The sequence below is a fragment of the Heterodontus francisci genome, chromosome 5 (assembly GCF_036365525.1).
Source record: "Heterodontus francisci isolate sHetFra1 chromosome 5, sHetFra1.hap1, whole genome shotgun sequence".
Lineage (NCBI taxonomy): Eukaryota > Metazoa > Chordata > Chondrichthyes > Heterodontiformes > Heterodontidae > Heterodontus > Heterodontus francisci.
The window spans coordinates 195,185,822-195,209,753 of record NC_090375.1 but is presented as its reverse complement, the minus strand read 5'-3'; the positions used below and the strand labels follow the sequence as shown (position 1 = coordinate 195,209,753).

Below are 23,932 nucleotides of genomic sequence, written 5' to 3'. Positions count from 1 at the left end.
AGCTAAAACGGTGAGAGGTACCTCACTGAGCTAAAACGGTGCGAGGTATCACACTGAGCTAAAACGGTGAGAGGTACCTCACTGAGCTAAAACGGTGAGAGGTATCTCACTGAGCTAAAACGGTGAGAGGTACCTCACTGAGCTAAAACGGTGTGAGGTACCTCACTGAGCTAAAACGGTGAGAGGTATCTCACTGAGCTAAAACGGTGAGAGCTATCTCACTGAGCTAAAACGGTGAGAGGTATCTCACTGAGCTAAAACGGTGAGAGGTACCTCACTGAGCTAAAACGGTGAGAGGTATCTCACTGAGCTAAAACGGTGAGAGCTATCTCACTGAGCTAAAACGGTGAGAGGTATCTCACTGAGCTAAAACGGTGTGAGGTATCTCACTGAGCTAAAACGGTGTGAGGTATCTCACTGAGCTAAAACGGTGCGAGGTACCTCACTGAGCTAAAACGGTGTGAGGTATCTCACTGAGCTAAAACGGTGCGAGGTACCTCACTGAGCTAAAACGGTGAGAGGTATCTCACTGAGCTAAAACGGTGCGAGGTATCTCACTGAGCTAAAATGGTGAGAGGTACCTCACTGAGCTAAAACGGTGCGAGGTATCTCACTGAGCTAAAACGGTGAGAGGTATCTCACTGAGCTAAAACGGTGAGAGGTATCTCACTGAGCTAAAACGGTGCGAGGTATCTCACTGAGTTAAAACGGTGTGAGGTATCTCACTGAGCTAAAACGGTGAGAGGTATCTCACTGAGCTAAAACGGTGCGAGGTATCTCACTGAGCTAAAACGGTGAGAGGTATCTCACTGAGCTAAAACGGTGAGCGGTATCTCACTGAGCTAAAACGGTGAGAGGTATCTCACTGAGCTAAAACGATGTGAGGTATCTCACCGAGCTAAAACGGTGTGAGGTATCTCACTGAGCTAAAACGGTGAGAGGTATCTCACTGAGCTAAAACGGTGAGAGCTATCTCACTGAGCTAAAACGGTGAGAGCTATCTCACTGAGCTAAAATGGTGAGAGGTATCTCACTGAGCTAAAACGGTGAGAGGTATCTCACTGAGCTAAAACGGTGAGAGCTATCTCACTGAGCTAAAACGGTGAGAGGTATCTCACTGAGCTAAAATGGTGAGAGGTATCTCACTGAGCTAAAACGGTGAGTGGTATCTCACTGAGCTAAAACGGTGAGAGCTATCTCACTGAGCTAAAACGGTGAGAGGTATCTCACTGAGCTAAAACGGTGAGAGCTATCTCACTGAGCTAAAATGGTGAGAGGTATCTCACTGAGCTAAAACGGTGTGAGGTATCTCACTGAGCTAAAACGGTGTGAGGATCTCACTGAGCTAAAACGGTGAGAGGTATCTCACTGAGCGAAAACGGTGAGAGGATCTCACTGAGCTAAAACGGTGAGAGGTATCTCACTGAGCTAAAACGGTACGAGGTATCTCACTGAGCTAAAACGGTGAGAGGTATCTCACTGAGCTAAAACGGTGTGAGGATCTCACTGAGCTAAAACGGTGAGAGGTATCTCACTGAGCTAAAACGGTGTGAGGATCTCACTGAGCTAAAACGGTGAGAGGTATCTCACTGAGCTAAAACGGTGAGAGGTATCTCACTGAGCTAAAACGGTGAGAGGTATCTCACTGAGCTAAAATGGTGTGAGGTATCTCACTGAGCTAAAACGGTGAGAGGTATCTCACTGAGCTAAAACGGTGCGAGGTATCTCACTGAACTAAAACGGTGAGAGGATCTCACTGAGCGAAAACGGTGTGAGGATCTCACTGAGCTAAAACGGTGTGAGGATCTCACTGAGCTAAAACGGTGCGAGGTATCTCACTGAACTAAAACGGTGAGAGGATCTCACTGAGCTAAAACGGTGTGAGGATCTCACTGAGCTAAAACGGTGTGAGGATCTCACTGAGCTAAAACGGTGAGAGGTATCTCACTGAGCTAAAACGGTGAGAGGTATCTCACTGAGCTAAAACGGTGAGAGGTATCTCACTGAGCTAAAACGGTGAGAGGTATCTCACTGAGATAAAACGGTGAGAGGTATCTCACTGAGCTAAAACGGTGCGAGGTATCTCACTGAACTAAAACGGTGAGAGGTATCTCACTGAGATAAAACGGTGCGAGGTATCTCACTGAGCTAAAACGGTGAGAGGATCTCACTGAGCTAAAACGGTGTGAGGATCTCACTGAGCTAAAACGGTGTGAGGATCTCACTGAGCTAAAACGGTGAGAGGTATCTCACTGAGCTAAAACGGTGAGAGGTATCTCACTGAGCTAAAACGGTGAGAGGTATCTCACTGAGCTAAAACGGTGAGAGGTATCTCACTGAGCTAAAACGGTGAGAGGTATCTCACTGAGCTAAAATGGTGTGAGGTATCTCACTGAGCTAAAACGGTGAGAGGTATCTCACTGAGATAAAACGGTGAGAGGTATCTCACTGAGCTAAAACGGTGCGAGGTATCTCACTGAACTAAAACGGTGAGAGGATCTCACTGAGCTAAAACGGTGTGAGGTATCTCACTGAGCGAAAACGGTGTGAGGATCTCACTGAGCTAAAACGGTGCGAGGTATCTCACTGAGCTAAAACGGTGAGAGGTATCTCACTGAGCTAAAACGGTGAGAGGTATCTCACTGAGCTAAAACGGTGAGAGGTATCTCACTGAGATAAAACGGTGAGAGGTATCTCACTGAGCTAAAACGGTGCGAGGTATCTCACTGAGCTAAAACGGTGAGAGGTATCTCACTGAGCTAAAACGGTGAGAGGTATCTCACTGAGATAAAACGGTGAGAGGTATCTCACTGAGCTAAAACGGTGCGAGGTATCTCACTGAGCTAAAACGGTGAGAGGTATCTCACTGAGCTAAAACGGTGAGAGGTATCTCACTGAGATAAAACGGTGAGAGGTATCTCACTGAGCTAAAACGGTGCGAGGTATCTCACTGAACTAAAACGGTGAGAGGTATCTCACTGAGATAAAACGGTGCGAGGTATCTCACTGAGCTAAAACGGTGAGAGGATCTCACTGAGCTAAAACGGTGTGAGGATCTCACTGAGCTAAAACGGTGTGAGGATCTCACTGAGCTAAAACGGTGAGAGGTATCTCACTGAGCTAAAACGGTGAGAGGTATCTCACTGAGCTAAAACGGTGAGAGGTATCTCACTGAGCTAAAACGGTGAGAGGTATCTCACTGAGCTAAAACGGTGAGAGGTATCTCACTGAGCTAAAATGGTGTGAGGTATCTCACTGAGCTAAAACGGTGAGAGGTATCTCACTGAGATAAAACGGTGAGAGGTATCTCACTGAGCTAAAACGGTGCGAGGTATCTCACTGAACTAAAACGGTGAGAGGATCTCACTGAGCTAAAACGGTGTGAGGTATCTCACTGAGCGAAAACGGTGTGAGGATCTCACTGAGCTAAAACGGTGCGAGGTATCTCACTGAGCTAAAACGGTGCGAGGTATCACACTGAGCTAAAACGGTGAGAGGTATCTCACTGAGCTAAAACGGTGCGAGGTATCTCACTGAGCTAAAACGGTACGAGGTATCTCACAGAGCTAAAACGGTGTGAGGTATCTCACTGAGCTAAAACGGTGAGAGGTATCTCACTGAGCTAAAACGGTGAGAGGATCTCACTGAGCTAAAACGGTGTGAGGTATCTCACTGAGCTAAAACGGTGTGAGGTATCTCACTGAGCTAAAACGGTGTGAGGTATCTCACTGAGCTAAAACGGTGTGAGTTATCTCACTGAGCTAAAACAGTGAGAGGTATCTCACTGAGCTAAAACGGTGTGAGTTATCTCACTGAGCTAAAACGGTGCGAGGTATCTCACTGAGCTAAAACGGGGTGAGGTATCTCACTGAGCTAAAACGGTGTGAGGTATCTCACTGAGCTAAAACGGTGTGAGGTATCTCACTGAGCTAAAACGGTGTGAGGTATCTCACTGAGCTAAAACGGTGTGAGGTATCTCACTGAGCTAAAACGGTGAGAGGTATCTCACCGAGCTAAAACGGTGTGAGGTATCTCACTGAGCTAAAACGGTGAGAGGTATCTCACCGAGCTAAAACGGTGTGAGGTATCTCACTGAGCTAAAACGGTGAGAGGTATCTCACCGAGCTAAAACGGTGAGAGGTATCTCACTGAGCTAAAACGGTGTGAGGTATCTCACTGAGCTAAAACGGTGAGAGGTATCTCACTGAGCTAAAACGGTGAGAGGTATCTCACTGAGCTAAAACGGTGTGAGGTATCTCACTGAGCTAAAACGGTGTGAGGTATCTCACTGAGCTAAAACGGTGCGAGGTACCTCACTGAGCTAAAACGGTGTGAGGTATCTCACTGAGCTAAAACGGTGTGAGGTATCTCACTGAGCTAAAACGGTGAGAGGTATCTCACTGAGCTAAAACGGTGCGAGGTATCTCACTGAGCTAAAATGGTGAGAGGTATCTCACTGAGCTAAAATGGTGCGAGGTATCACACTGAGCTAAAACGGTGAGAGGTACCTCACTGAGCTAAAACGGTGCGAGGTATCACACTGAGCTAAAACGGTGAGAGGTACCTCACTGAGCTAAAACGGTGAGAGGTATCTCACTGAGCTAAAACGGTGAGAGGTACCTCACTGAGCTAAAACGGTGTGAGGTACCTCACTGAGCTAAAACGGTGAGAGGTATCTCACTGAGCTAAAACGGTGAGAGCTATCTCACTGAGCTAAAACGGTGAGAGGTATCTCACTGAGCTAAAACGGTGAGAGGTACCTCACTGAGCTAAAACGGTGAGAGGTATCTCACTGAGCTAAAACGGTGAGAGCTATCTCACTGAGCTAAAACGGTGAGAGGTATCTCACTGAGCTAAAACGGTGTGAGGTATCTCACTGAGCTAAAACGGTGTGAGGTATCTCACTGAGCTAAAACGGTGCGAGGTACCTCACTGAGCTAAAACGGTGTGAGGTATCTCACTGAGCTAAAACGGTGCGAGGTACCTCACTGAGCTAAAACGGTGAGAGGTATCTCACTGAGCTAAAACGGTGCGAGGTATCTCACTGAGCTAAAATGGTGAGAGGTACCTCACTGAGCTAAAACGGTGCGAGGTATCTCACTGAGCTAAAACGGTGAGAGGTATCTCACTGAGCTAAAACGGTGAGAGGTATCTCACTGAGCTAAAACGGTGCGAGGTATCTCACTGAGTTAAAACGGTGTGAGGTATCTCACTGAGCTAAAACGGTGAGAGGTATCTCACTGAGCTAAAACGGTGCGAGGTATCTCACTGAGCTAAAACGGTGAGAGGTATCTCACTGAGCTAAAACGGTGAGCGGTATCTCACTGAGCTAAAACGGTGAGAGGTATCTCACTGAGCTAAAACGATGTGAGGTATCTCACCGAGCTAAAACGGTGTGAGGTATCTCACTGAGCTAAAACGGTGAGAGGTATCTCACTGAGCTAAAACGGTGAGAGCTATCTCACTGAGCTAAAACGGTGAGAGCTATCTCACTGAGCTAAAATGGTGAGAGGTATCTCACTGAGCTAAAACGGTGAGAGGTATCTCACTGAGCTAAAACGGTGAGAGCTATCTCACTGAGCTAAAACGGTGAGAGGTATCTCACTGAGCTAAAATGGTGAGAGGTATCTCACTGAGCTAAAACGGTGAGTGGTATCTCACTGAGCTAAAACGGTGAGAGCTATCTCACTGAGCTAAAACGGTGAGAGGTATCTCACTGAGCTAAAACGGTGAGAGCTATCTCACTGAGCTAAAATGGTGAGAGGTATCTCACTGAGCTAAAACGGTGTGAGGTATCTCACTGAGCTAAAACGGTGTGAGGATCTCACTGAGCTAAAACGGTGAGAGGTATCTCACTGAGCGAAAACGGTGAGAGGATCTCACTGAGCTAAAACGGTGAGAGGTATCTCACTGAGCTAAAACGGTACGAGGTATCTCACTGAGCTAAAACGGTGAGAGGTATCTCACTGAGCTAAAACGGTGTGAGGATCTCACTGAGCTAAAACGGTGAGAGGTATCTCACTGAGCTAAAACGGTGTGAGGATCTCACTGAGCTAAAACGGTGAGAGGTATCTCACTGAGCTAAAACGGTGAGAGGTATCTCACTGAGCTAAAACGGTGAGAGGTATCTCACTGAGCTAAAATGGTGTGAGGTATCTCACTGAGCTAAAACGGTGAGAGGTATCTCACTGAGATAAAACGGTGAGAGGTATCTCACTGAGCTAAAACGGTGCGAGGTATCTCACTGAACTAAAACGGTGAGAGGTATCTCACTGAGCTAAAACGGTGCGAGGTATCTCACTGAGCTAAAACGGTGTGAGGTATCTCACTGAGCTAAAACGGTGAGAGGATCTCACTGAGCGAAAACGGTGTGAGGATCTCACTGAGCTAAAACGGTGAGAGGTATCTCACTGAGCTAAAACGGTGAGAGGTATCTCACTGAGCTAAAACGGTGAGAGGTATCTCACTGAGCTAAAACGGTGTGAGGTATCTCACTGAGCGAAAACGGTGTGAGGATCTCACTGAGCTAAAACGGTGAGAGGTATCACACTGAGCTAAAACGGTGAGAGGTATCTCACTGAGCTAAAACGGTGCGAGGTATCTCACTGAGCTAAAACGGTGAGAGGTATCTCACTGAGCTAAAACGGTGAGAGGTATCTCACTGAGCTAAAACGGTGTGAGGTATCTCACTGAGCGAAAACGGTGTGAGGATCTCACTGAGCTAAAACGGTGAGAGGTATCACACTGAGCTAAAACGGTGAGAGGTATCTCACTGAGCTAAAACGGTGAGAGGATCTCACTGAGCTAAAACGGTGTGAGGATCTCACTGAGCTAAAACGGTGAGAGGTATCTCACTGAGCTAAAACGGGGTGAGGTATCTCACTGAGCTAAAACGGGGTGAGGTATCTCACTGAGCTAAAACGGTGTGAGGTATCTCACTGAGCTAAAACGGTGAGAGGTATCTCACAGAGCTAAAACGGTGTGAGGTATCTCACTGAGCTAAAACGGTGCGAGGTATCTCACTGAGCTAAAACGGTACGAGGTATCTCACTGAGCTAAAACGGTGAGAGGTATCTCACTGAGCTAAAACGGTGAGAGGTATCTCACTGAGCTAAAACGGTGTGAGGATCTCACTGAGCTAAAACGGTGAGAGGATCTCACTGAGCTAAAACGGTGAGAGGTATCTCACTGAGCTAAAACGGGGTGAGGTATCTCACTGAGCTAAAACAGTGAGAGGTATCTCACTGAGCTAAAACGGTGCGAGGTACCTCACTGAGCTAAAACGGTGTGAGGTATCTCACTGAGCTAAAACGGGGTGAGGTATCTCACTGAGCTAAAACGGTGTGAGGTATCTCACTGAGCTAAAACGGGGTGAGGTATCTCACTGAGCTAAAACAGTGAGAGGTATCTCACTGAGCTAAAACAGTGAGAGGTATCTCACTGAGCTAAAACGGTGTGAGGTATCTCACTGAGCTAAAACGGGGTGAGGTATCTCACTGAGCTAAAACGGGGTGAGGTATCTCACTGAGCTAAAACGGGGTGAGGTATCTCACTGAGCTAAAACGGTGTGAGGTATCTCACAGAGCTAAAACGGGGTGAGGTATCTCACTGAGCTAAAACAGTGAGAGGTATCTCACTGAGCTAAAACAGTGAGAGGTATCTCACTGAGCTAAAACGGGGTGAGGTATCTCACTGAGCTAAAACGGGGTGAGGTATCTCACTGAGCTAAAACGGTGTGAGGTATCTCACTGAGCTAAAACGGTGCGAGGATCTCACTAAGCTAAAACGGTGAGAGGTATCTCACCGAGCTAAAACGGTGTGAGGTATCTCACTGAGCTAAAACGGTGAGAGGATCTCACGGAGCTAAAACGGTGCGAGGATCTCACTAAGCTAAAACGGTGAGAGGTATCTCACCGAGCTAAAACGGTGTGAGGTATCTCACTGAGCTAAAACGGTGAGAGGTATCTCACTGAGCTAAAACGGTGAGAGGTATCTCACTGAGCTAAAACGGTGAGAGGTACCTCACTGAGCTAAAACGGTGTGAGGTATCTCACTGAGCTAAAACGGTGAGAGGTATCTCACTGAGCTAAAACGGTGAGAGGTATCTCACTGAGCTAAAACGGTGTGAGGTATCTCACTGAGCTAAAACGGTGTGAGGTATCTCACTGAGCTAAAACGGTGCGAGGTACCTCACTGAGCTAAAACGGTGTGAGGTATCTCACTGAGCTAAAACGGTGCGAGGTACCTCACTGAGCTAAAACGGTGAGAGGTATCTCACTGAGCTAAAACGGTGCGAGGTATCTCACTGAGCTAAAATGGTGAGAGGTATCTCACTGAGCTAAAATGGTGCGAGGTATCACACTGAGCTAAAACGGTGAGAGGTACCTCACTGAGCTAAAACGGTGCGAGGTATCACACTGAGCTAAAACGGTGAGAGGTACCTCACTGAGCTAAAACGGTGAGAGGTATCTCACTGAGCTAAAACGGTGAGAGGTACCTCACTGAGCTAAAACGGTGTGAGGTACCTCACTGAGCTAAAACGGTGAGAGGTATCTCACTGAGCTAAAACGGTGAGAGCTATCTCACTGAGCTAAAACGGTGAGAGGTATCTCACTGAGCTAAAACGGTGAGAGGTACCTCACTGAGCTAAAACGGTGAGAGGTATCTCACTGAGCTAAAACGGTGAGAGCTATCTCACTGAGCTAAAACGGTGAGAGGTATCTCACTGAGCTAAAACGGTGTGAGGTATCTCACTGAGCTAAAACGGTGTGAGGTATCTCACTGAGCTAAAACGGTGCGAGGTACCTCACTGAGCTAAAACGGTGTGAGGTATCTCACTGAGCTAAAACGGTGCGAGGTACCTCACTGAGCTAAAACGGTGAGAGGTATCTCACTGAGCTAAAACGGTGCGAGGTATCTCACTGAGCTAAAATGGTGAGAGGTACCTCACTGAGCTAAAACGGTGCGAGGTATCACACTGAGCTAAAACGGTGCGAGGTACCTCACTGAGCTAAAACGGTGCGAGGTATCTCACTGAGCTAAAACAGTGCGAGGTATCTCACTGAGCTAAAACGGTGCGAGGTATCTCACTGAGCTAAAACGGTGCGAGGTATCTCACTGAGCTAAAACGGTGAGAGGTATCTCACTGAGCTAAAACGGTGCGAGGTACCTCACTGAGCTAAAACGGTGTGAGGTATCTCACTGAGCTAAAACGGTGAGAGGTATCTCACTGAGCTAAAACGGTGTGAGGTATCTCACTGAGCTAAAACGGTGCGAGGTATCTCACTGAGCTAAAACGGTGAGAGGTATCTCACTGAGCTAAAACGGTGTGAGGTATCTCACTGAGCTAAAACGGTGAGAGGTATCTCACTGAGTTATAACGGTATGAGGTATCTCACTGAGCTAAAACGGTGAGAGGTATCTCACTGAGCTAAAACGGTGAGAGGTATCTCACTGAGTTAAAACGGTGAGAGGTATCTCACTGAGCTAAAACGGTGAGAGGTATCTCACTGAGCTAAAACGGTGAGAGGTATCTCACTGAGCTAAAACGGTGAGAGGTATCTCACTGAGCTAAAACGGTGAGAGGTATCTCACTGAGCTAAAACGGTGAGAGGTATCTCACTGAGCTAAAACGGTGAGAGGTATCTCACTGAGCTAAAACGGTGAGAGGTATCTCACTGAGTTAAAACGGTGAGAGGTATCTCACTGAGCTAAAACGGTGCGAGGTATCTCACTGAGTTAAAACGGTGTGAGGTATCTCACTGAGCTAAAACGGTGAGAGGTATCTCACTGAGTTAAAACGGTGAGAGGTATCTCACTGAGCTAAAACGGTGAGAGGTATCTCACTGAGTTAAAACGGTGTGAGGTATCTCACTGAGCTAAAACGGTGAGAGGTATCTCACTGAGTTAAAACGGTGAGAGGTATCTCACTGAGCTAAAACGGTGAGAGGTATCTCACTGAGCTAAAACGGTGAGAGGTATCTCACTGAGCTAAAACGGTGCGAGGTATCTCACTGAGTTAAAACGGTGAGAGGTATCTCACTGAGCTAAAACGGTGCAAGGTATCTCACTGAGCTAAAACGGTGAGAGGTATCTCACTGTGTTAAAACAGTGTGAGGATCTCACTGAGCTAAAACGGTGCGAGGTATCTCACTGAGCTAAAACGGTGCGAGGTATCTCACTGTGTTAAAACAGTGTGAGGATCTCACTGAGCTAAAACGGTGCGAGGTATCTCACTGAGTTAAAACGGTGAGAGGTATCTCACTGAGCTAAAACGGTGTGAGGTATCTCACTGAGCTAAAACGGTGTGAGGTATCTCACTGAGCTAAAACGGTGTGAGGTATCTCACTGAGCTAAAACGGTGCGAGGTATCTCACTGAGCTAAAACGGTGAGAGGTATCTCACTGAGCTAAAACGGTGTGAGGTATCACACTGAGCTAAAACGGTGAGAGGTATCTCACTGAGCTAAAACGGTGAGAGGTATCTCACTGTGTTAAAACAGTGTGAGGATCTCACTGAGCTAAAACGGTGAGAGGTATCTCACTGAGCTAAAACGGTGCGAGGTATCTCACTGAGTTAAAACGGTATGAGGTATCTCACTGAGCTAAAACGGTGAGAGGTATCTCACTGAGCTAAAACGGTGCGAGGTATCTCACTGAGTTAAAACGGTATGAGGTATCTCACTGAGCTAAAACGGTGCGAGGTATCTCACTGAGCTAAAACGGTGTGAGGTATCTCACTGAGCTAAAACGGTGCGAGGGATCTCACTGAGCTAAAACGGTGAGAGGTATCTCACTGAGCTAAAACGGTGCGAGGTATCTCACTGAGCTAAAACGGTGAGAGGTATCTCACTGAGCTAAAACAGTGAGAGGTATCTCACTGAGCTAAAACGGTGAGAGGTATCTCACTGTGTTAAAACAGTGTGAGGATCTCACTGAGCTAAAACGGTGAGAGGTATCTCACTGAGCTAAAACGGTGCGAGGTATCTCACTGAGTTAAAACGGTATGAGGTATCTCACTGAGCTAAAACGGTGAGAGGTATCTCACTGAGCTAAAACGGTGCGAGGTATCTCACTGAGTTAAAACGGTATGAGGTATCTCACTGAGCTAAAACGGTGAGAGGTATCTCACTGTGTTAAAACAGTGTGAGGATCTCACTGAGCTAAAACGGTGCGAGGTATCTCACTGAGCTAAAACGGTGCGAGGTATCTCACTGAGCTAAAACGGTGTGAGGTATCTCACTGAGCTAAAACGGTGCGAGGTATCTCACTGAGCTAAAACGGTGCGAGGTATCTCACTGAGCTAAAACGGTGCGAGGTATCTCACTGAGCTAAAACGGTGTGAGGTATCTCACTGAGCTAAAACGGTGTGAGGTATCTCACTGAGCTAAAACGGTGCGAGGTATCTCACTGAGCTAAAACGGTGCGAGGTATCTCACTGAGCTAAAACGGTGCGAGGTATCTCACTGAGCTAAAACGGTGCGAGGTATCTCACTGAGCTAAAACGGTGTGAGGTATCTCACTGAGCTAAAACGGTGCGAGGTATCTCACTGAGCTAAAACGGTGTGAGGATCTCACTGAGCTAAAACGGTGAGAGGATCTCACTGAGCTAAAACAGTGAGAGGATCTCACTGAGCTAAAACGGTGTGAGGTATCTCACTGAGCTAAAACGGTGAGAGGATCTCACTGAGCTAAAACAGTGAGAGGATCTCACTGAGCTATCAGGGAGACAGTGGTGGAGGGGGAAGTTGAAACCAGTCCCAGGAGGGAGGACCTAGGGCCTCACCCCAGGACATCCCAGAGGAAGCAACATTGTTGGCAAGAGGTGAGGTACATTTTTCAATGAACGAACGGCCCAGCACTTGCTTCACTCCACAACCCATGGCATCGCAGTGTCAGAAATCACAGGGTGGATCTTCCAGCTCAGCCTAGGGCAGACGAGGCCGAGTGAGGCAGAAATATTTGATGGGCATGATTCCATGGTCATTATCACCCCCCATGAAAAGAAAAGAGCAGAAAACCATTAGCGATTGGTGCTCGGTTTTGTGATTCCGGTTTCTGTCCCTTCAAGTTCTTACACCCTGGCGCTGGAGAGAAAAATGTACCTCCCAGAGGTTTGAACTCCTGGTGTTCCTGGGATTTTCTTTAGCCAGATATTTTCTTGGGTTTTTTTTGCTAATAAAGGAATCTTGGGGCCTCCTCGATTTAACAAAAAATAGAAATGCTCACATTTATATATCACCTTTCATGACCCCAGGACATCCCGAAGCTCTTTGCAGCCAACAAAACCCTTTTGAAGTCCAGTCATTAACTTACTTCATGTTACAGCTGCTGAGTGTATATTAAGTATTCCTAAATACTGTAAATTAAATATACATCTCCGTCTGGCGTTCTGACACGAACCACTGCTTTAGATAAATATTCCGCAACTGCTGTCAATGATTTGAATGCCAGAAAAACAAGAGCAACTCTCCATGTGGACTGGTGCCTAAGACAGCAGCTCATTCTACTGCACCGCTCTCCATTTCGCATACCAAGAGGGTTCAGATGGGGCAGGAGAGGGACTATTGGCTGCTCATTGCCTATCACTGTCGCCTCCCCCAGCCCTACAACCCTCTGAGATCTCTGCATTCCTCCAATTTCAGCCCCTTGTGCATCTCCGATTTTAATCATTACATAAGAACATATGAAATAGGAGCAGGAGTAGGCCATTCAGCCCCTCAAGCCTGCTCCACCATTCAATACGATCATGGCTGATCTTCTACCTCAACTCCATTTTCCTGCCCACTCCCCGTATCCTTTGATCCCCTGAGAGACCAAAAATCTGTCTATCTCAGCCTTCAATGTATTCAACAATGGAGCATCCACAACCCTTTGGGGTAGAGAATTCCAAAGATTCACAACCCTTTGAGTGAAGGGATTTCTCCCCATCTCGGTCCTAAATGATCGGCCCCTTATCCTGAGACTGTGGCCCTGTTGTCTAGACTGCCCGGCCAGGGGGAACAACCTTTCAGTGTCTACCCTATCAAGCCCCTTCAGAATCTTGTATGTTTCAATGAGATCACCTTTCATTCCTCCAAATTCCAGAGGCTACAGGCCCAATGGACTCAGCCTGTCATCATAGGGCAACCCTCTCATCCCACGAACCAATCTAGTGAATCGCACCATCATTGGTGGCCGTGCCTTCAGCTGCCTGGGCCCTGAGTTCTGGAATTCCCTCCCTAAACCTCTCTGCCTCTCTTTCCTCCTTTAAGATGCTCCTTATAACCTACCTCTTTGACCAACCTTTAGGTCATCTGCCCTAATACCTCCTTATGTGGTTCGGTGTTAAATTTTGTCTGTTACCACTCCTGTGAAGCACCTTGGGATGTTTACGGTGTTAAAGGTGCTATATAAATGCAAGTTGTTGTTGTCACACCCAGGCAGGAAGATTCCAATTGTTTGCAGTGTAGGAACTGCCCCATGGGGTAAACCCACAAAAGGCAAGGAATCGCTTGAAAAAATAAACTCAAAAGCAATTTATTCCAGCTTTCATCGACTGTAGCGAATCAGCTCGTGCTCCAGAATATTTTTTTCCCTCAAAAGATAAAAGCCATCTGATCATGAATCACCAACCAGGTTTGGTTTGCATTTAATCAATGGCAGGCGATGGGTTCCAAAACACTTGGGCCACACAACCTGGAGGCTGTCTTTTGGGATGAAAAATGAAGAAAAGACATTCCTCCAAATGTCTTCGAGACTAAACAGATTCCCCACATATCAGCCATGGCTTTATGGGTGGCACTCTCGCCTCTGAATCAGAGTGTCTTAGCTCCAGTACTGATCCAGAGACTTGAGCACATAATCAAGGCTGACACTCTAGTGCAGTACGAGGGAGTGCTGCAATGTCAGAGGTGCCATCTTTCAGATGAGATGTGAAACTGAGGCCCTCTCTGCCCTCTCAGGTGGATGTGAAAGATCCCATGGTCACTACTCAAAGAACAGTGGGGGAGTTCTCCCTGGTGTCCTGGACAATATTTATCCCTCAAGCAACATCACAAAACAAAACAGATGATCCAGTCATTGTCACATTGCTGTTTGTGGGATCTTGCTGTGCACAAATTGACTGCCATGCTTCCTACATTACAACAGTGACTACATTTCAACACGTATTCCATTGACTATAAAGTGCTTTCTGTCTTTTATTGACTAGGAGATAGCTGGTGGCTTTCACATGGAGGTACTTATTGTTATCATCACACTGTTGCCCTCAACCAATTCCTTTGGCTTTGCGATTGCACCATGATATGATCATACAAATGATACCAATTTGCATTCATGCAGCGTCTTGAATGTCAAAAAAATCCCACTGAGAGTTGTGTGAAAAAGAGACATGGAGTCGGGAAAGGAAGCATTAGGAGCAGTGGCCAAAGACTTGGTCAGAAAGTTGTGTTGTTGAGAATGCTTCTAAAGGAGCAACCCATTAGATAGGCACAAGCAGGTATGTAGGGAGGGAATTCCAAAGAGTAGAAGCCAACTGGCTCACAAAGCTCTTTTAATATTGATGGTGGGGCAAAGAGGGGAGATGCTGGATCAGAGAAACAGAGAGTTTGTGGGGTTGGGGGTGAAATATAGCACTGGAGAAGACTCAGACAGGATAGTGCCAGGTTATGGGGGTACAGAAAGATTTTAAATTTGATGTTTTAGGGGAATCACAGGCAGGAATAGGCACCATGAACATTTGACAAAATTATTGACTCAGCTATGGACATGGGGGCAATTAATCTGTATATAAAGTGTATAGCCAAACTAATGCCATCAAAACACAGTCCAATTTAAAACACATATAAATAAAACACCCTATAAATAAAGTAGCTAAGCATACAAACATCAATGGAGAGTGGCACAACTGTATTAGCCAGCTGGCATACAGAATAGTATGCAATGCCAAAGCGAATTACTTTTGTTGACAGAATAGAACTAGCTACACCATGTCACGGGGTGGTAGATGGACTTTATCGGATGACCTCTGTGGATTCACACAGTGTCAGGACTGCAAATTCATCCAATAAACCATGAAACTCAAGGAGAGGATTGTTATCGTGGTTATTGAGGTGAGGCAGTAGAAAAATCAGCAATAGGAAGACCGACCATTTTTCACACTGTTGTTGTCACAAGACGATTTAACCAGTGGTCAATGTTTGTGCAACTTCTCCACCTACTGATAATATGGCCGGAATTTTACACCATCCCAGCGAGCTGGGTGGTGGCAGGGATTGGCGTAAAATTGAGCGGGAGGCTCCGGGAGGCCTTCCCGACCCGCTCCCGCCTCTGCCCGACTTTACACGGGCCAGGGTGGAGGGGGGCGGTGAGAAATGGACCACCCGCCCCAGGCCAATCAAGGCCCTTAAGTGGCCACTCAACAGCCACTTAAGGGCCTTCGCCCGCCTCCGCGGGGATTTTACCCGTGGCAAGTGGGCATCTGGGAAATGTGAAGGGCCGCTCAGGGAAACCTGGCGGCCTCTCAGCACACCGGGGGGAAGGAGGCCCAGACAATTGGGCACAGGGTTCCCGATTGAGGGCTGCCCCTGCTTCCCCAACCACTCCCCAAGACCCGAGACAACCTCCCCTTCCCCCACATGATCATCCTTTCCTCGCTGGGATGCGACCGATCACACCAGCGAGGCAACCAAACTTACCTGTAGTCCTGGCTCCAAAACAACAGAATCTCCCATGGACAAAATGTCATTTGATCTCCAAAGCTAGTGACAAAATTAGATAAACACAATTACAAATAAAGAGCGCCCTTCAGTTCCTTAGTAAAGCAATTCACTTAGATTCACTTAAGTCTATATCTCAGTCTATCAATATCAATTCTGATTCAGCTCTAACAAGATAATTATTAACAAAAAGCTTTTCTGCAAAAGATCGAGTGGTTGTTGTGCATGTATTATTTAATTACAAAATGTTTAGTCATGATCTGTAAGATTGTACTCCAGACTAACCAATTTATGCCCAAGCCAAATCTATTACCTGTTAGCAAATGTAATTATATGATACAGACAACTTTCAAATGACATTGGCCATCAGCTTATCTGCTTTTGACATAATTATAAAACTTGTCCTTTGACCCCAATTCACAGCTAAAAAAAAAAATCAGTTAATAATTGTTTCTAACATGGTCATTGAAACATAATAAAGTTTTACTATGTCTTCCCTGACAATTTTTAAAACTGCAAATGCAGCATTGATTTTGTTAAGGAACTGTTCATTAGAGATTAAGGGTTATTAAAGCTATCCATTACATTGTATTTACTAACTATTGAATATGGGTCAGCAGCATCCTGTTTTTGTCAATGTCACTCACCCGCATTACACCGTACTTTTGTATTCATGAGGAACTTACAGTGCTGACTTCTGGAGATTTCTTGGATTTTCTGCCTGTTTTCCCCGCAATACAAGTTCTGGAACAATGTGATTCCAAATGGATAGTGGCGGAATTGCAACATTTATATGGAAGTAAAAGTCCAGCAACTTTCAACATGTCACTGAGCTTGTGTCCCAGGTGAAAGTAATACGTGCCAGAGCACAGAAATGGAGACATTCCCTAAGTGACTTTTGCCATCTCAAAATGAGTTTACATAGCACAAGACTTTAAACTTGTGTTTAAAATAACCTAGCTGCTAGGCTATTTTAAAACACAATGTTAAAGGCTTGAAGCAGGGTTGTCCAACCTTTTCACATGGGGTGGTGGGGGGGGGAGCACAATACAATTTTTGTGTTACATAGGGGGCCGGTGAGACAATTTTTGAAAGACAAAGACATTAAAAATTTATCTTACTATTCATCAAAACAACAACAAATATGCATTTTTGTGAAGATGCTTTAAATGAGAAGACTAATTTATTGACTTACTTTCTCATCACTAGGTTGGACACTGATTTAGTGAGAAGCCTGGCATCTCTTTGCTTGCACAAGTAGTCAGTGTTTGCCCGCACACTTGTAGCGATGCGGTGTATTCCAGATAGATGTCCATCTGTCAGGAGTGATCTGGATTGCTCTCTCACCCTCCTCTCTCTCTCTCTCTGCCTCTCTCTCTCTGTCCCCCTCTGATTTGCTCCCCCTCTCTGTGTTGTCCCCCCTCCTTCTCTGCCCCTCCCTCTCTACACTCTCTCCATGCCCGTCTCTCTCTCTCTCTCTCTCCCTCAGTGCCCCTTCTCTCTCTCTCCCCTCCCATTTCTCCCTGCCGACCCTCCCCCCCCACCCCCCTACAGGTGCAGAGAGCGGGAACTCTCAGTAGAGCAGCTTTGTAGTTGGTCCATTTTATAAAATCACAGCCGTCAATTTCACAGCTGTCAGGGGCTTACAGCAGAGTCACCGTTTCCGCACTTCGGACAAGTTTGTGGTTTTCCAGCGGGTTCTGATTTTTATCAAAGCCCGCGGAAAACCACGAACTTGTTCGACAATCGGAAGTGCTGTCTCTGTTCTAAAGCACCTGTCAGTTGTGAAACTGACGGTTGCGATTTTTTTAAAGCCGGACTGGTCTGGAAGAAGACGCCAATGGGAAATTTCCCATCCCTGAAGTTACTAGTCATGGACCTCAAAATGTTTTACCACAGACACTGCATTAAACATTTATATGTTAGGGTCCTATGGCATAATGTCAAGGTTTAAATAACTGTCCTACATTCGTGTTCAGATTGTGTGAATACAGAACAAGTAGTTGCATAGGTTCAGGAATGCCTGTTTGCTATTTAAATTGTGACAATGTACCTCAATGTGCCTCAATGTGCCTCAATGTGCCTATTTGAGGGCAGATAGTGGTACAATGCTAAGATATCTCAAATGAGACCAGCTCTTGGAGTTATATCACACCCTGTCTATTAACAGTCCATTAATGGACAAGGGGAAGGAATGTTCTAGAATACATTATCCTGAAATGTCTCTGCTCACATAAGTTATTTGTTTTCTACAGAATGCAAACATCTATTCCCCTCACCCTTGAGGGGTGTCAGGATGGATCAGCATTGTTAACAGAAACTGGTGACGAGTCTGAAAGGAGAAGGGCCCCTGGGGGTTCGGAGTGGGAGAGGGAGCCCGGCTGGTTCCATTTCTTTCGGAAATGTTTGGGACGCTTCCAAGTTGTTATCCGATATCTGTGAAGGGACAGGAATCATAACACATCAGCTGATCTTTATCATCGCTTGTTCCACTCATCTGAATGAGATAAAATAAAAACCATATTTCCATCTTTATGATGTCACTGTGAAGCATACGGTCCTTTCCCATTAATCTGACCCAATGGATGTTCAGAATATTCACAAATGAATTGCAGACCGTCAGTGTCAGAATGGGCGGCACAGTGGCGCAGTGGTTAGCACCGCAGCCTCACAGCTCCAGGGACCCGGGTTCGATTCCGGGTACTGCCTGTGTGGAGTTTGCAAGTTCTCCCTGTGTCTGCGTGGGTTTTCTCCGGGTGCTCCGGTTTCCTCCCACAAGCCAAAAGACTTGCAGGTTGATAGGTAAATTGGCCATTATAAATTGTCACTAGTATAGGTAGGTGGTAGGGAAATATAGGGACAGGTGGGGATGTTTGGTAGGAATATGGGATTAGTGTAGGATTAGTATAAATGGGTGGTTGATGTTCGGCACAGACTCGGTGGGCCGAAGGGCCTGTTTCAGTGCTGTATCTCTAATCTAATCTAAAAACTACAGGGAGGTCTAAGTTTTCTTTTTGACACATCAGCACAATCCTAACTCACTTATAATTCTGTCACCCACCAGTTATGTGCAATGTGGCTTATAAAGACTGTCAAGCAGACCTCCGTGAAGTGCCTCTTATGGTATTATCTTTTACACAGTGGATAGGACGATGCAATCAGATAAATGTTTAACTTACAACCGTTGTTTTTGTTTGTTTTGCACATTTTGGTGAAGGGGTCAATTGACACCCTGTCACCAATGCTTGACTTAGTGTCCTCTGTTAAGTTAGAACACCTCCGTTCAGTCCCCAAGCATGACCCCGAGCTTCCAGTCGCCTGTCACTTGAATTCTCTACCTTGTTCTCAAGGTGACATCTCCGTCCTAAGCCTCCTGCAGTGCTCCGATGGAGCTCAATGTAAGCTCGAGGAAACGTGCCTCATCTTTTGAGGTGGGCACTTTACAGCTTTCTGCACTCAACATTGAGTTCAATAATTTCAGACCGTAATATCTAGCCCCATTTTGCTCCCTTTCCTTTGCAGGTGTCGGTTTTAGTCTCAATTTTGCCTTGTTTTTGCTTTTGGACAGCAGTTGCTGCTCATTCTGCGTCCACAGCTCCTCTAGACACATCTTTTGTCTCTTCACTTGTCCCAGTACCACTCCCTTTGGCCCTGCACCACCAATTCATTTGTCATTTAATCTCTCCTCTCTACCACCCTATCACAGACCCTCCCTTTTGCTCTTTTTCCACCCTCCGCCCACTACATCTCAAATTTTTCCCAGTTCTCTTGAAAGGTCACTGACCTGAAACATTAACTCTGCTTCTCTCTTCACAGATGCTGCCAGACCTGCTGAGTATTTGCAGCATTTTCAGTCTTATTTCAGATTTCCAGCATCTGCAGTATTTGGCTTTTATACTTGAGTTAGTCTCGATTTGGTTGGACTTTAAACGTGAAAAGTTTCCTTCTGCTCTGTTGATTTGACAATAGGAACAGGACAAGGCCATTCAGCCCATCAAGTCTGATCTGCTATTCAGTTAGATCATGGCTAATTTGTATCCCAACTTAATTTATTCACATTTGCTCCATATCCCATTATATCCTTAGCTAATAAAAACACATCAATCTCAGTATTTAAAATTCAATTCACCCCACTCTCCATCCACCCAGCACCCATAGCTTTTGTGGGAGGGGGAGAGAGAGAGCTGCAGATTTCCTCTCCCCTTTGTGTGAAGAAGTGCTTCCTGACATCACCCCTGAACGGCCTGGCTCTAATTTTCAGGTTCTGCTCCCTTGGTCTGGACTCCCCCCACAGAGGAAATAGTTTCTCTCTATCTCCCCTGTCAAAACCTTTAATCTTAAACATCTCGATTAAATCACCCCTTAATCTTCTAAACCCAAAACCCTTTACTCCTCCGCAGCTCCTAGTATCATGATTAGGAAAATATTCCGATTTGCCTTTCTTGGATCCAAACATAGGAAAACAATATGCAAGTTCTTCCGTGATGACCAGAAATTCCTCTTTTCAAGTGCATTTGAATCAAGCACCGAAGATTAATTCCATTTACGTCATTTGGCAAAACTGCTCCCTCTGCTCAGTGCAGAAACAGCACAGAGGACAAATAATAAGGACAGAAAATGGTCCATCGTGTTGCTGGGACTTCAGATTATACAGCAATTAAGGACCTGTCACTGAAGAAGAGTATTGTACCATCAAAGACATCACCAAGCATTCACCACAAGCTGCACTTTATTTATAATAACCTATCTTATCCTAAAGCAGTGCTGCATAACAAACAGCCTTACGTAATTTTACCATCCATTGTTTCTTAAACACAATTACATAGAACCACAGAAACAGCAGTAGGCCATTCAGCCCTTCAAGACTGTTCTCTCATTCAATGAGATCATGGCTGATCTGTGATCTAACTCCATATACCCGCCTTTGCCCCGTATCCCTTAATCCCTTTGGATAATGAAGATCTATCAATCTCAGCTTTAAAACACCAGAAAAGTCAGACAGTACATGATCTTGCTGTGGACAATTGCAGTAGCTCAGTCCTTATCAGAAACGTGAAATTTGCAGGGTATTTGCAAATGACTGTGGATTTAACTTCCCATGATCATGGCCGGACAACTTCTTTAACAGTTACAAAATAAATCTTTGTGAATTGACCAGACAAATCTCTGATCTGAACATCAGACTCACAGTCAAAAGCTTCCACGACAGATTATCAATGTAAAAAGCCTGTGCACTTATTTAAACAAAACTAAACCAAATATGCAAAGTAAACATGATGAAAGGGGTGAAAAGTCTTCATAAAACTATATGCTTGAATAAAATGCATCTCATAACAAAAAAAGGGCCAATTACTTTTTCTTCAGCACTTTTGTGTCCTCCAAAAAACACAAGCATTCTTGGCTTCAAAACTTGCAAAAATAACATTACAGTAAGCAATTATTAGTTCCAAGAATATTTTTATGGTGTATGTAGAATCATACATACAGAAGGAGGCCATTTGACCCATCATTCCTGTGCCGGCTCTTTGAAAGAGCTATCCAGCTAGTTCCACTCCCCCCCTGCTCTTTCCCCATAGCCCTGCAAATATTTAGTAGATATATTTATTTGCATAATATGTGTCCTATCAGATATATTGAGTATTGCCTCTTGGTGAGGAAATGACTCTCTTTCTGTCTAAATCATGCTTCACTCTGACTTTGAAGGGTGGTGGAATGTGAGAATATTTCTTGGTCTCTCCTTTATTTTCACTAAATCAAATTGATTTTCCTGAAGGTGAGAGCCCTGAGCTCTTTGCAATCTGTTAATTTATTTTCAGCATGTCAAAAAAAACCAAATATCACTTTCACCAACTCTGCCTCCCACCATTTTTAAATAAAAACGCTCGATAGAATCTAGTTTGAAAACTCTTGTGGTTAATCTGATCAGATTTATAGATCTACATACACTGAAGAAAATAAACGCTCTGAGACTCAGCCCCCCCACTGCATGTAGCATAGCGGTGAGACTCTGGAAACTGCTCTTATTTAGGAAAATTAATTCAAGACAACACAACTTGTGTTTATGACATGCATAGCACAGCCAGTTCCTCCTGATTTGTCATTTAATTGAGAACAAATGACATTCAGGCTATAAAAATAATGGACAAATTATCCACAATAAGTTATGAAGTTATAAGTTATAAGTTACACAAGAGTATTCCTTGTTGATCCCCCACAGGGTGTACAATATTTTCAATTCCAATCCACATAATGACTCTCCCAGTTATCATGTTGCAATCATCTGGAGCTGTCCTCATTTCCATTGAGAGCTTCTCTACCTAACGCAACACTCCACCCATCCCAAGTTATAAGTAGCATTGCTTCACCTAGGAATCACTGAATAATAAATACTTACCTTGTCGGGCCGGCCGTCCTGCTCCCATATTAAGGTCGGTGGCCGAAACTCCCGCGCCGTCCGATCCCCGACCACTGAGGAATATCGGAACCCTAGTGGGGAGCGGGGAGTAGGTAAGATTACAGGGCGGGTGGGAGTGGGGGGGCGGATAGCAGTGTTAAACAATTCCAATTGGTCAAGGGGGTGATGGGAAGGGGTAAAGGTAAAAGTTTCTGAACTTTGGGAGGGGCTAAGGGCAGGTAATGAAGGAAAGTACTTTATTTGTGGGGGGGGGGAGCATGGAGAGGGCAGGAAATCTGTTCCTTTAAAAATTTAACTTGTCACTTAGGGCTTTAAACCATTTAAAAATGGCGCCTGCGCAGTGGCACTGGAGGCCGGCGCTGGGGACGGAGTGCCCGCCCCCTCCACGTCATCAGGGGCAGTCCGCCCCAGCCATTTAAATGAGCCGTGCGATTAATATCATGGCATTTCCACAACGGGTGGTCTGCATGGGCACACCGCCACGATCAATGGCATGCTACTAAAATGCAGCCCATTATGCCTCAAACTACTCATGTACTGAAAATGTATGTGGTGAGTGTAAAATGCTTAATGAGCATGGTACCGGAGCAATTTTGTGAGAATCTGTTCCTGCGCGCCCTGACCAACAACAAGAGCTGTGACAGAGATTGGCGGAATGCCTCATCACCAGAACTTTCAAACAAGCACCAAGACGTAGCTTGGCTGGTGGTGAGAAGGGCCCTCCCCGTCAGATCCTTCATGCACACCCGAAGTCTCGCCCCCTCCGCACAGTGCCCCCGCGTTGGCTGTGGTGGGGAAGAGACGGTCGCCCACCTCCTCCTGGAATGTGCCTTGCAAAGCAGGTGTGGAAAGAGATGCAGTGGTTTTTGTCAAGGTTCATCCCAAGCAGCTCTGTAACACAGGAGTCTGTGCTCTACGGGCTGTTCCCAGGGACGCACACCGAGACAAACATCAACTGCTGCTGGAGGACTATCAATTCGGTGAAAGACGCCCTTTGGTCTGCCCGAAACTTGCTGGTCTTCCAGCGCAAAGAGTTGTCCACCACCGAATGTTGCAGACTGGCACATTCCAAGGTCCAGGACTCCGTGCTGAGGGACGCACTAAAGCTTGGGGCAGCCGCAGCAAAGGCTCAATGGGGAAAGACCACAGTGTAAGGTTCCCCCACCAAGCTGGACTGAGGGGCTGGAACCATGGGAAGCCCCTCGAACTGTATCGTTAATATTCTCAATTGCTGTAAATGTAAAACTGTAATTGACATGACAATTGTGAAACGGAAGGGTTGGGAAGAAACTCATGACATTATTGAAAGAAACTGATCTCTTTTGCAATGTTTGTATTTTTTTCGTGCTGTTTGGAAACTGTTTGGCAATGTAATTTTTACAGATTTTTATGAATAAAGTATATTTTGGAAAAAAAAAGAGATGTCCACCCAACAACACTAGCAACTTAGCGAGTCTCCATACCAGAAACAGACCATTGCAAAGTCATCTTGTATGAGGTTGTCTCTGCTCCAGCCAGAAACAGGAGCAGCTCCCTCTTGAAGGAACTCATTGAAGGAACAGCATCCCACAGTACAAGCTGGCAGCCTATTCCACATACCCACTATTCTGTCGAAAAAGAGCAACCGCCCAGTACAATCCTCCCTAAACCATCCAGTTGAAATATTTCCTTTGGCCTCCTTGTCTCGAGAGACAGTGGGTAAGCGCCTGGAGGTGACATCTCCAGTTGAAATATACGGTCCATATAAACACAATCTGGTCCATTCAATCAAATCACTCCTGAATTTATGCTCCTCTAAATTATAGAGACCCAGTTCTTTG

At 45.7% G+C, this 23,932-nt stretch overlaps 1 protein-coding gene across 2 annotated transcripts in view; it reads right to left on the bottom strand.

Annotated features, from left to right (window-relative positions):
• The window catches only part of LOC137369664 (angiopoietin-1-like), a 248,447-nt gene that overhangs the window by 160,244 nt on the left and 64,271 nt on the right, over window positions 1-23,932 (bottom strand). The window lies entirely within an intron of this gene.